Below are 13,784 nucleotides of genomic sequence, written 5' to 3'. Positions count from 1 at the left end.
CCAAGTCATCAAGCTTCACTTCCCTAGAGAGAATACCTTTCATGAACTTCGCGTAACTAGGCATTTGTTCAAGAGCTTCATCAAAAGGTATGTTGATGTGAAGTTTCTTGAACACCTCCAGAAACTTCTCAAACTGCTTGTCCAACTTTTTCTTCTGCAGCCTCTTAGGAAAAGGAGGTGGAGGATAGATCTGTTTCTCCCCTGTATTACCCTTAGGAGGAGTGTGCTCAACAGTAGTCTTCCTTGGTTCCACTTCTGCTTCCTTCTACACTTTTTCTTCTTCCACCACAACTTTAGATTCTAGAGTCTTTGCTTTTTCAGGATTCAATGAGGCTCCCCCAGACGCTGCATCGAGCATAGGTCTAGACTGAGCACCCAAACCATTGTAGAAATGGTTTATAATCATCCAATCAGGAATTCCATGGTGTGGGCACTTCCTTAGCATCTCCTTATATTGATCCCAAGCCTCACACAGAGATTCTCCAGTTTGCTGAGCAAACTGAGTAAGAGCATTCCTGATTGCAGCAGTCTTCGCCATAGGAAAGAATTTAGTGAGAAACTTTTGAGCATTATCTTCCCATGTGGTGATAGACCCTGGTGGTAGAGAATGTAACCATCATTTTTCTTTATCCCTCAGAGAGAATGGAAAGAGTCACAGCTTGATAGCATCTTCAGTCACCCCATTGAACTTGAAAGTGTCGCAGATCTCGATAAAATCCCTGATGTGCATGTTGGGGTCTTCTGTAGGAGAACCCCCAAACTGAACTGAGTTCTGTATCATCTAAATCGTGTTCGACTTGATCTCAAAATTGTTAGCTGAGATGGCTGGTCTGATGATGCTTTACTGAATATCATTGATCTTAGGCTGAGAATAGTCCATCAGAGCCTTAGGAGTTTCTGCTAGATCTCCCATCACTACTAAAGCTGGTTCCTTGACTTTTTCTTCTTCTACTTTCTCTTCGTCCTCAAAAACTTCCCTTCGAATCACTACAGCTTCTTCCTCGGCTTGATCCAGAGTTCTCTTACGAGCCCGCGAATGTGTATGCATACAAGCTCACTAGAGTACCTGAAACCCGACAAGGAACAGAGTAAGTAAGTAACAATATCTGAGTCAATGAACTTTAACGATCACTGATGACAAACACATAAACTAAAAGTTAACACTGTAGTCCCCGGCAGTGGCGCCAAAAACTTGTTAGTCGCTAAACACGCGCTAAAAGTCATGTAAGTATTCGCGTTCGCAAGTAATATAGAATTATTTATAGTTCGTTTCCACAGGGACATGCTTAGATTAACTTATGATTTATGCACTTATGAAAAAATGATATGGCTATTATTCAATACTAAGACGAATAAAAAATTAGGTTTTGATTATACTACGACTAACTATTGAGAATTATACTAAAGAACATTAACTAAAGAGAGTAAAGAGAGTTGAATAATATATAACGCAAACATGGGATTCTAACTTCATTAAGTACTTCATTTAATAGCCTTTTCGTTCTTAACCTCAGCATGTAATGGTGATGACACTAATCAGATAACACAAAACTAATAAACTCCAACTTTCGTTGTATGAATACCATACTACCAGACATCCACAAAAGAGATAGAAGTTGATTAGACACCAATTATATTGAGACCCTATATGTCTATAGAATTTGACAACATAATGGTTTAATGCACAAGTTATCTATTGTAATTACATAGGGTAAGTAAGATGGTTAAAATTACATACGAATCATGCATAACAATGTGTTAGTCCCTAACAATGCAACAAGAATTACAGAAGGGGGGTTGAATGGAATTCTTGAACCTTTTTGAGAAATATAAAATGTTCTAACTTAAGATATATATGACAATGTTTTGATTTGCAAAGTGCAAAATAACAAGTTAAATATGAATAAAAACACAAAGTAATAAAAACACAAGTCTTTAAAAATTTCTTGTGGATTAGAAAGTATCCACCAGAGATATATAAATATATCGAGAGAACTCTGTGAAGCTTGAGTAGCTCACAGCTGCTTATAAAAATAAGAACGACTAAACTTACAAAGAAATGCTAAGAATACAGCTTACAAATGTTTCTCTGAGAATTTACTTGCTTAGTCTCGTTATTGTTCTAATTGCTACTCTTGGTTTATATATCACTAAGATTACACAGTTTTAAGATAAGATAATAAAACAAAACCTATCAAGTCTAATAATATGCTACTTCATTACTCTATTCCAGCGTCTTTGAATATCTTCATAATAGCATGGAAATGGCAATGCTTCTTTGTTCTCAAAAACCCAGTTGAATAGGCTTCAACATTCCTTTTGCATACACTCGACGCATGTGACTATGTTGTCACTGTCAACAGATGTTTGAATTAATTATCCGTTGGGTACATGATCATCCGTCAGGTTGCCTTGTTGATCATCCGTCGAGTAGCATTGTTGATTATCCGTCGGGTAGCTATTTGGCACTTGACTTCATTTCATTTATGCAGAATTACAAGACATCATCTATGTACAATTAATCAACCTATTCTGCATATCTAATTAAAGTCAACATGACTTATATGCTACTATAGAATCTAAATAAGGTGTATGCAGAAATGTGCTACAGACTTATTGTTACATAAGATACTCATTTGATGGATGTCAAATCCTTATCCTTCGGGACTATATAGAGTCATCCGTCGGGATAATATTTGCTTATCCGTCGAGTGCTACATTTTTCACTAAGTTAAATCTACTAAGGTGTTTTGTTAATAAAATCATCAAGTTCACAACATATCCACAACACAATGACACATGAACCTATGCCAGCATGGCAAGTTCTAAATCCTTAAATTTACTTTCGCTTTATTAAGAATTAATACACTATCTTATAAGTTCGCGATGCTCAAAGATGAATAAGCACAACCAATACTAGGTTATCATACAATCACCACACACTAAGGCATCAAAACAAATTAACTAAAGAAATCCATAAATAAATCTGCTAGAACCTCACAAGAACGATTAGCCCATAATCGGACTCATCATTAACGTGGGTTCCGATGAAAGCATGGTATAATAAACATAGTCTTTATACTTAATAAAACCAAGTACGAAACACAAGTAAAGGTTCAAGAATAAGAAAACTAGCATCCAACGTTACAACTTAAAATAAAGAATCACAAGAATAAACTAGATCTTCTTCGCCTTGGTTGAATTATGCTCTCCGGTCTTCTTTACTCCTTTTCTTTAGCTTTTGTATGTCTCTCCTTGAAAAACGTCTTTATTTATGTATATATATGCTGTAGAATTGACCAGGGCTTCAAAAATTCAAAATCCTAATAAAAACAGAATTCTGCTACCTCGACCTGGCACAGCCGCGCGCTGGACTAGCGCGGGCGCGCTAAGTTTCTGCTCTTTGGGCGCGGCCGTGCGCTTGACCAGCGCGGGTGCGTCGTCCCCCTGAATAAAATTCTGAATTATTTTCTTCTTCTTGCTGATTTGAGCCGGTCTTTTCACGAGACTTTATTCCAACACCATCCAAACACCAAATAGCACTACAACCTTGCTAATTTACCTGATTACCTGAAAAATGCCTGCAATGCAAAAACACCACAAAAACATGTAAAAACACCAACAACTTGAGTACAAATACACCACTTAAAAGCTTTACGGAGCGTAATAAAGTGTCATAAATGCCACTCAACAGTGTTCATAATTGGGGTAACAGAAATTGATTTTCTAAAAGATAGTCAACCTATTACCAGCAAGGATGATGAAGGGGATCTAGTCTTTGAGATCAATAAAAAGAAAATTAAAATCAAATATTTTAGAGCGAGTGAATCAAATTCAGGCAAGCAAGCCTTGTTGGATGTCAAAATTTCAACATGCAAAGAAGACAAGATTTCCTTGATTTCAATTATGAAAATACTTAAGGAAGTGTTGGAAGAAGAGTCTCTCAACAATACGAAAAGAGTATAAGAAAGGATAACAGTCTTTGTAATGGCAAGAAAATCAATATTGTTGTTCAGTTTTTTCTACAGAGTTTCCAATGTCAGGTATCTTCAACTGATGCTCAAAGAGCTTAAAATCCACCACCCAAGAATGCACTTGAAATTGAAGCTCGTGATTCTGTTCAAGCTAGATTGAATGAACTTCTGAATCTACGAAAAGAAAAGAAGAAAGAGGAATCAGATGCCAAGAAGAAAGCTACCAAAAGAAAGTCTGTTCAGACTGAATCTACTCAGGAAGGAGAAGATAGTCAAGGCAAGAAGCTAAAGAAGACAAAGACAAAGAAGACTTAGTTTATTTGTTCAGGCTAGAGGAATACTTCTTATCTTTGTAACTTATAATTTAAGAAATATGGAATTGTATATGTGATCCAAAATACATTTAATATTATTCTCTATTTTTAATACATACTTTTTCTTATTGTCAGTTGAGTTATCATTTAGGAATTTGCTTGTCGAACTCTAACAAAAAAATATGGGGAGATTGTAAAGCATAATGTAACGGAATATGTAACCGAGGAAATATAACTCAACATAAAATAGAAACAGATAAATAATATTAATGGTGAAGCAAAGGAACCCTGAAGATGAAGACTTGATAAATACAAAGAATCAAAACATGGAATTAATGCTCTAAGTCCGTAACCAGGTCATGGAAAGAAGTTCGTTGTTATGTTCAAGCCTCCGTGAAGAATAAAATATCAAAGGACTTTTAGTGACAATGAAATTTATTATTTTGAAAGTATTGAAGATCAAAGGTTTTAGTGATTGAAGAAATGAATGACCAACAAGTTATATCAGCTCAAAATTGTAAAGAGATTGAGTTAAACTAAATCAGTGCTAGTTGTTTGTGAACCACTCCAGTGCGCCAAACATCAGCACATCAGAAATGAATTAATTTAATCATACAGAAGAATTGAAGTTGATATAATATTAATTTAATCAAATGATGGAAGAATTGAGTTGTACTTGAAAAGGTTCATAAAATTATTTAAGTCCTGAAAGTTGCACTCTAGGAGCAAGATAATGTAAAAATTTCTAAGTCAGAAATCACTCACCCTGTTGGCATAGGTGTGAAGAAATGCTAAGAAAAGTGGTTGTTTATTCTCTTGGCGCAAGTAGGAGTAAATTTCTAAGTAACGAATTTCCTTCTCTATTGGCGCAAGTTCTTGAACCATTCCTTGTAGGCGCAACTGGAATAAATTTCCAAGGAAATGAATTCCCCCCCCCCCGGTGTGCGTAAGTGGAGTTCTAGAATCTCTCTATGCACAAGTGAATTAAAAGTCAAGACAAAAGAATTATTTCCCCGTGTGTGCAAGTGAATATAATTACTAAGGCAAAGAAGTTCACTCTAGTCGCCACTTGTGACTTGGTGAATTCATTGAACAAAAAAGCAATACATTTTGTACTTGGTTGAGAATACTACACACAGAAGAATCAGAGTGATTTTAATTCATTCAGTTATCTTCTTCAGATCCTAACTGTATTTTACGAAGTTCCATTGAAGGCCAAATTTATTAAGCTTGTGACATACTGTTATGTTGTTGAATTTATTGTAGCTAATCATTTGATTGATTAGAGTGTAACAACCTCAAGGTTTATATTAATAAAAAATAATATTCCTCGAATTGTTTTATGTCTATTTTTCTTCCGTATATTTAACGAAGAACTTAAAAGGAATCGAAAAAGATTGTAGGTATCGTATTCAACCCCCCTTTTACGATATTTTGGGACTAACAGAACTAAGTCTTAATCACCAAATCACTAAATATCAACATCGTTAAACACAAGCCTAAATATATATAATTTCATATATTAACACCATCATCTCTCTACAAGTCCCATAACCTTTATCACAATTTTTACCATCACAATTATACCACAATCACTTTCATTAACTATCATCACCACCACTAAAAACCATCATTAGTTATTCATCACATATATCATCCCATAAAACTTCCACGTCCCCTATCTTTACCACGAATCACCCTATTTATTTCCGAATCACTATAATTTAACAGAAAATACCAAATTTTTACACAAATCATCAAAATAAATTTTTGATAACAAATCACTTAATTTCTACACAAATTATCAAAATATTTTTTCAACGAATCTGACAAAAAAAACTAACTCTACGGTTCCAACCACTAACGTCTCTTCCATCATAATACTCGTCATCGTATATCTTCCACCCTTCTTTCACTATATCCACCATCATCTCCATAACAATCACATAATCAAAGATATCAAATTATAAAGAGTTATAAATATGAAATCTTGTTGTGAATATATTGTGAACTTGATGATTTCATTAACAAAATATCTTAGTAGATTTAACTTAGTGAAAAATGTAGCACTTGACGGATAAGGAATATAGTCCCGACGGATGATTCAATATAGTCCCGACGGATGATGATTTATTATCCATCGAGTGAGTAGCTTATGTAACAATAAGTCATGTAGCACATTTCTGCAAACACCTTTGTTTAGATTCTATAGTAGCATATAAGTCATGTTGACTTTAATTAGATATGCAGAATAGGTTGATTAATTGTACATAGATGATGTCTTGTAATTCTGCATAAATGAAATGAAGTCAAGTGCCAAAAAGCTACTCGACGGATGATCAACAATGCTACTCGGCGGATGATCAACAAGGCAACCCGACGGATGATCATGTACCCGACGGATAATCAATTCAAACATCTGTTGACAGTGACAACACAGTCACATGCGTCGAGTATATGCAAAAGGAATGTGGAAGCCTATTCAACTGGGTTTTTGAGAACAAAGAAGCATTACCATTTCCATTCTATTATGAAGATATTCAAAGATGCTGGAATAGAGTAATGAAGCAGCATAGTATTAGACTTGATAGGTTTTGTTTAATTATCTTGACTTATTACTGTATAATCTTGGTGATATATAAACCAAGAGTAGCAATTAGAACAACAAGAAGACTAAGCAAGTTAATTCTCAGAGAAACATTTGTAAGCTATATTCTTAGCATTTCTCTGTAAGTTTAGTTGTTCTCATTTGTAAGCAGCTATGAGCTACTCAAGCTTCACAAAGTTCTCTCGATATATTTATATATCTTTGGTGGATACTTTCTAATCCACCAGAAAGTTTTAAAGACTTGTGTTTTTATTACTTTGTGTTTTGGTTTTTATTTAACTTGTTATTCCGCACTTTACAAATCAAAATACTGTCATATATATCTTAAGTTAAAACATTTTTATATTTCTGAAAAAGGTTCAAGAATTCCATTCAACCCCCCTTCTGTAATTCTTGTTGCATTGTTAAGGATTAACAATTGGTATCAGAGCTAGCTCTTAAAAAACAAAGAGCTTAAAGATCACAACAAACAGCAAGATGAATAAGAAGGATGTTAGAGTCAAGATTCCTTTTCTGGACAAAGACAATTACAATCACTGGAAGGTAAAGATGCATCTTCATTTACTTTCTCAAGATGAGGCCTATGTAGATTGCATAGAGAGAGGCCCTCATGTACCAATGAGAGCTGTAACTGGAAATGAGCCATTAGTTCCCAAGCTAAGGCATGAATGGTCAGATCCTGATATTGAACAAGTTAGGAAGGATAAGAAGGCCATGAATATTCTGTTTAATGGAGTTTATGGTGACATGTTTGACAACATCATCAATTGCAAAACTGCCAAGGAAGTTTGGGATACAATACAGATCATTTGTGATGGCACTGAACAAGTTAGAGAAAATAAGATGCAGCTACTAATTCAGCAACATGAGCATTTCCACTTTGAAGAAGGTGAATCTCTCACTGATATCTTTAGTAGATTTCAAAAGCTACTAAATGCTCTAAAGCTACATGGAAGAGTCTACCAAACCAAAGACTCTAATCTCAAATTTCTGAGATCCCTACCAAAAGAATGGAAACCAATGGCAGTCTCCTTGAGAAACTCACAAGAATACAAGGAGTTTACACTAGAGAGATTGTATGGCATTCTAAAGACTTATGAGCTTGAAATAGAGCAAGATGAAAGAATGAAGAAAGGGAGAAAGAAAGGAGGGTCCATTGCACTGGTTACTGAGTTAGAGAAAGAGAAAGAAGTGAAGATAGAAGCTGTTGAGTCTACTTCAAAGGTCTGTGAAAACAAGGGCAAGGGGCTTGTAGCAGAAAATGAAGATTCTTTGAGCCAAGATGACATGGAAGATATTGATGAACATCTAGCATTTCTTTCCAGAAGATTTGCCAAGCTCAAGTTCAAGAAGAACTTTGGAGCAGCTAATCCAAACAGAAACATGGTGGATAAATCAAAATTTAAATGTTTCAAATGTGGTTTGGCAGGGCACTTTGCCAGTGAGTGTAGAAAGTCAGATTCAAGTAAAAAGAAGTTTGAGCCTGTGGATTATAAACAGAAATATTTTGAGTTGCTAAAACAAAAGGAAAGGGCTTTCATTACACAAGAAAATGACTGGGCATCAGATTGTCTCGATGAGGATGAGGATGTCAGCTATGTCAATCTAGCCCTAATGGCCAAGTCTGATGAAACAGAGACAAGTTCTTCAAGTAATCAGGTAATCACCACTAACCTAGCATATTTATCTAAAGCTGAGTGTAATGATGCAATAAATGACATGTCTACAGAATTATATCGCTTGTGTGTTACACTTTTGTCTCTTACTAAGGAAAATGCTAAAATCAAAGAAAATAATTTGTTTTTAAGTGAGAGGAATAATGTGTTAGAATCTCAGTTCATTGAATTTGAAAAATTGAGAATTGAGTGTAAAATTGCTAAGGATGAATTAACTGAGTCCTTGAAGAAAGAAGAGATCTTGAAGAAGCAGCTTGAACGAGAACATGAGGTGATTAAGGCATGGAAAACATCTAGAGATGTTCATGCTCAAATCACCAAAGTTCAAGGTATTGAGTCCTTTTGTGATGCAGCCTGGAAGAAGAATAAGGAGAAGCTGGAATCCAACTTGGTTGAGGGATTGCTAACAAATGTGGACTCGACGGATGATGAGAGTCATCCGTCGGATAACAAAAAGGATTATCCTTCGAGTGACATAAATCCTCATCCGTCGGCTGTGAGCAAACCTGTGAGTAAAGCCTAACTTGCCAAGTTAAATGAAAAGTATAGATCAGTTTCCTAAAACTTTATTTCAGGAGAATCTAGTCGAGTGAAGAAGGAAAAGATAGTAAATGTTGTTCATTTGTCTATCAAATAATTGAATGACAGACTAGAAAATATTGAGGTTAAAACAGAGGCTAAAAGGAAAAACAATAGAAATGGTAAAGTAGGGATTAACAAGCATAACAACTACACACCTGATAAGTATGCTCCAAGAAAAATATGTGTTAAGTGTGGTAGTGTAAATCATCTGTATGTTAATTGCAAAAATGCCATGCATACTTCCATATCTGTGCCACCTCCTTTTTCCAACATGAATGTCATGCCTTCTATGCTATGAATGCTATGTCTGCACAGAATATGAATGCACAATTTGTTAATATGTCATTCGCACCTACTCCTTATTATGCTACATTTAATATGCCTCAAATGCCATTTAGCATGCCCTACTAGAATAACATGTTTACTAATAACATGTCATTTCCTGTTAATCAAAATGTGCATGATAATTCTGTTGTAATGAATGGTTTCAAAGGTTCAACTCAAATGACTAAGGATGAATCTGATATTCCCAAGTCAAATGAGATAAAGCCTAAGAAACAGAAAAAGAAAGCTAACAAGGCAGGACCCAAGGAAACTTGGGTACCAAAATTAACTTTATTTGATTTTAATGTGTACAAGGAAACAGAAAGAAGGTACTTGGATAGTGGTTGTTCAAGACACATGACTGGTGATTCTACCCTACTCGCAGAGTTCAAAGAGAGAGCTGGCCCAAGTATTACTTTTGGAGATGACAGCAAGGGTTATACTGTGGGATATGGTTTGATTTCTAAAGACAATGTCATCATTGAGGAGGTTGCTTTAGTGGATGGTCTCAAGCATAATTTGTTGAGTATCAGCCAGCTGTGTGATAAAGGCAATTCAGTAACCTTCACCTCAGAAGCCTGTGTTGTGACAAACAAGAGAAGCAACAAAGTGGTTCTCACTGGTGTGAGAAAAGGGAATGTGTACATAGATGACTTCAACTCATCAAATGCAGAATCTGTTACTTTTCTTCTCAGTAAAGTAAGTCAAGATGAAAGTTGGATATGGCACAAGAAGCTATCCCATCTAAACTTCAAGACCATGAATGAACTTGTAAAGAAAGAACTGGTTAGAGGTATTCCTCAAGTGGAGCTTTCTAAGGATGGACTGTGTGATGCTTGCCAAAAGGGAAAGCAAGTTAAAGTATCATTCAGAAAGAAGCTTGATTCAACAATTGAAGAACCTTTGCAACTGCTACACATGGATTTGTTTGGACCAGTCAATGTGTTGTCCATCTCAAGGAAAAGATTTTGCCTAGTAATTGTAGATGATTTCTCAAAGTTCTCTTGGATATATTTTCTTAAGTCTAAAGATGAGGCTAGTAAAATCATCATCAATCACATAAGGCAAGTCAACAATCATCCTGATTTCAAAGTTAGAAAAATCAGGAGTGACAATGGAACTGAATTCAAGAATTCTGTCATGAGAGTATTTTGTGAAGAAAATGGGATTTTGCATGAATTTTCAGCAGCAAGAACTCCACAACAAAATGGAGTAGTAGAAAGAAAGAACAGATCACTTATTGAAGTAGCAAGGACAATGCTTGAAGAGTCTAAGTTACCAACATATTTCTGGGCTGAAGCTGTAAATACTGCATGTTACACTCAGAATATTTCTCTGGTTAATCAAGCAAAATGCATGACTCCCTATCAATTGTTCAAGAACAAGAAGCCAACTCTAAATTTTCTTCATGTCTTTGGCTGCAAATGTTATATCTTGAGAAATCAAACTGATCAGAATGGGAAGTTTGATGCTAAAGCGGATGAAGGAATTTTTGTTGGATATGCTGTTGGTAAAGCATATAGAGTCTATAATCTGAGAACCAACATTGTTGTGGAATCAATATATGTTGTGTTTGATGATAAAAAGATTGAAGGACTGCAAGATGGAGATTACCATGAGAGCCTCAAATTTGACAATGTGGAGATGGTTAGTGATAACAGTGATGATGAAAGTGATCAAGAAATAGTATCAAAGGATAATGCAGAAGAATCCACTACCAATGAAGCACAAAATTCAACATCTGTCGAGTTGCAAAATGCTTCATCCGTTGGGAGACAATCTTTTTTATCCGTCGGGAGACAACCAGCTTCATTCGTCGGTACTCAAAATTCACCATTCGTCGGGTCATCAAAAGAAGCTGAAAGTCAGAATAGATCACTTACAGAAAGTTCCCCTTTCACAAATCAAAGATCCATAAACTCGGAGGGAGTTTCTAACAATCAAAACTCAATCACACATCAAGACAACAATGAGGCCTCTTCATCTAGAGCTAATCTACCTCAACAAAGGAAATGGACAAAGGATCACCCCTTTGAGCTCATCATTGGTGATGTATTTTCTAGAGTTCAAACAAGGAGAGCAACTCAGGAAGAATGTCTATATAGCAGCTTCCTCTCTAAGGAAGAACCAAAGAAGGTAGAAGAAGCTTTATTGGATCCTGATTGGATTTTAGCTATGCATGAGGAGCTAAACCAATTTGAAAGGAATAAGGTGTGGAAGCTGGTACCCAAGCCTAAAGGAAAGAATCCAATAGACACCAAATGGGTATTCAGACAAGATGGATGAAAATGGCATAGTAGTCAGGAACAAAGCTAGATTGGTTGCTAAGGGCTATTATCAACAAGAAGGAATAGATTTTGATGAAACATTTGCTCTTGTTGCAAGACTTGAAGCCATCAGAATTTTCTTAGCCTATGCAGCCCATGCCAATTTCAAGGTCTATCAAATGGATGTCAAAAGTGTCTTTCTTAATAGAAATTTGGAGGAGGAAGTCTATGTCAGTCAACCTCCTGGTTTTGAAGATCAAAATTTTCCAGAATATGTCTACTATCTTTTGAAATAACTTTATGGATAGAAGCAAGCACCTGGAGCCTGGTATGACACTTTGTCAAAGTTTTTTTAGAGAATCACTTCACTAGAGGTACTGTAGACAAAATTTTATTCTTTAGAAATGTTAATGGCTCTAGTATACTTGTTCAAATTTATGTAGATGACATTATTTTTGGCTCTACAGATGAAAAACTTTGCAAAAAGTTTTCCAAATTGATGCAAAGTAAGTATGAAATGAGCATGATGGGAGAACTAACTTACTTTCTTGGTTTGCAAGTTAAGCAAGTTAGTGATGGAATATTCATTAGTCAAACCAAATACGTTTATGATCTTTTAAAGAAGTTTGATCTAATGGATTTCACATCTGTAAAAACTCCCATGGCCACTGCAACTAAGCTTGAATTAAACACTACTGAAAAGTTTGTGGATATCTCAAGTTATAGAGGCATGGTTGGCTCACTTCTGCACTTAACAGCTAGTAGGCCAAATATAATGTTTGCTACATGTCTTTGTGCTAGATTTCAGGCTGATCCTGGAGAATCTCACTTTGTAGCTATTAAGAGAATTTTCAGATATCTCAAAGGAACACCAAAACTTGGCATTTGGTACCCTAGAGATTCTGGTTTTGCTCTAACTGGTTATTCAGATGCAGATTATGTAGGTTGTAGAATTGATAGAAAAAGTACAACAAGAACCTGTCAATTTCTAGGAAACAAGCTTGTGTCCTGGTTCAGTAAAAAGCAAAATTCAGTTTCTACTTCTACAGCTGAAGCTGAGTATATTGCTGCTGGCAGTTGCTGTGCACAGATTTTGTGGATGAGAAACCAATTGCTAGACTATGGTCTGCAAGTGGAAAGAATTTCAATTTTCTGTGATAACACAAGTGCTATTGCCATAACTGAAAATCCAGTATAGCATTCAAAAATAAAGCATATAGACATCAAGTACCACTTCATAAGGGAACATGTAGTTAATGGTACTGTGGAACTACATTTTGTTCCAAGTGAAAAGCAACTTGCAGATATTTTTACCAAGCCACCGGATGAATCCACATTTTCAAGGTTGGTAAGTGAGTTAGGTATGTTAAATTTCTCTTGAACTCTGTAATAATTTGAAAGTTGTATTGCAGCCAGAAATTTAATTGGTTTTTCAGTCTTGGATGAAATTTTGGCTAAATCAAAATTTACATCTCGACAGATGATCATTATCCATCGAGTTTGATCATCCATTGGTATACATTTTGTTAATTAAATCAATTATTTTTCTGGAATATTTTATGACTCGACGGATAACTGATTTATCCTCATCCGTCGAATTGTCTTATTTTTAGCCGTTGATTCTCTGAACATTATCCATCGAGTATAATTATAGTTTGTAAGCATAACACGACGGATAATTGATGGAATTTTTACAGTTTATTTTTTAAACGGCTATTTTGGGCAATTTTTATTGGTCACTTTATTTTACTTTATTACTTCTGGCAGTTATTTTTGAGATAGTATAAAAGCATAATTCATTTTCATTGCTTTTCTTATATCATTCTCAAATCATCTGCTCTAACTTCTCTCTTTATCAAAAGCACTTACTCTCTCTCTGCAAGTTTTTACTCTCTAACAATGGCACAAGTAGTCAAGATAATGTCTCAAACTGGATTTATCTATGAGAAAAACAACTTCACTGCACTTATGAACAAGGGGATTCAACAGTCTGGTGAATACCACAAGATGATGGATTTTGTGAAGAACTGCAAACTCAA

General features: G+C 35.4%; 1 non-coding gene across 1 annotated transcript; it reads left to right on the top strand.

Annotated features, from left to right (window-relative positions):
• Positions 1–416: 416 nt before the first annotated feature.
• Positions 417–523, top strand: LOC141716373 (small nucleolar RNA R71). Its single transcript, XR_012573085.1, has one exon. It is a non-coding gene; the product is annotated as a small nucleolar RNA R71 (small nucleolar RNA).
• Positions 524–13,784: the final 13,261 nt, after the last annotated feature.

Source organism: Apium graveolens, chromosome 3 (genome assembly GCF_009905375.1).
Source record: "Apium graveolens cultivar Ventura chromosome 3, ASM990537v1, whole genome shotgun sequence".
NCBI lineage: Eukaryota > Viridiplantae > Streptophyta > Magnoliopsida > Apiales > Apiaceae > Apium > Apium graveolens.
This window is presented reverse-complemented; position numbering and strand designations above follow the sequence as displayed.